This window comes from Solanum tuberosum, unplaced genomic scaffold (genome assembly GCF_000226075.1).
Source record: "Solanum tuberosum cultivar DM 1-3 516 R44 unplaced genomic scaffold, SolTub_3.0 scf00006, whole genome shotgun sequence".
NCBI classification, from domain to species: domain Eukaryota; kingdom Viridiplantae; phylum Streptophyta; class Magnoliopsida; order Solanales; family Solanaceae; genus Solanum; species Solanum tuberosum.
In genome coordinates this window covers 850,694-851,464 of record NW_006238932.1, presented here as the reverse complement: position 1 = coordinate 851,464, position 771 = coordinate 850,694, and positions in this window count along the sequence as shown.

Here is a 771-nt window from a genome sequence, read left to right as displayed (position 1 = left end):
AAATTAATTTTATTTATGGAAAGAGTCCTATATTGGACCAAATTATATACCAATAACCGTTTAAAGTGAAAAAAAAAATTAAACCAATACCATTAACCTTTTTTCATCACCATTCACGTTTCTTCCCCACCTTTCACGTTTCAAGTTTATCTTTCTTCAAGGTGCTAAATTGTTGTTCATCAAGAAATTTTCTTTATTGTTAAACGAAATCTCTTTATTAATTCAAGCAGATTTCTCGGTTGGCAAGGTAATTTCCATTATCCATTTCGACTAGTTATTTTGATTTATTTTGATTTATTTTCAATATCACCGTTTATGGTTTATATTTCGCATTGTACATATTACGGATTTTCCGTCAATTTTTTCAATTTTTATGCAAGTTTGTTTACATATTCATCTAATATTTATGCATTTCAATTAGTTATTTAGATTTCTTTTGATTTGTTTTCAATATCACCGTTTAAGATCTATATTTCGCATTGTACATATTATGAATTTTCCGTTAATTTTTTCGATTTTTATGCAAGTTTGTTTACATATTCATGTAAAATTTATGTATTTTAGATTTTTAGTAGATTAAACAAAAAAATTTTTTTCGTTTTAATAATTCAGATTTATTAGAATCTACAAATTCATTCATATGTTTATTTTGTTTTATTTTTAATACATTTATATTTGCTTTTAGAGTTTTAGATTTGGGGAAAGCATCTGTCTGTCTACAATGTCTGAATCAACAGTTTATTTGTGTATTCATTCTATCTATATATCAAC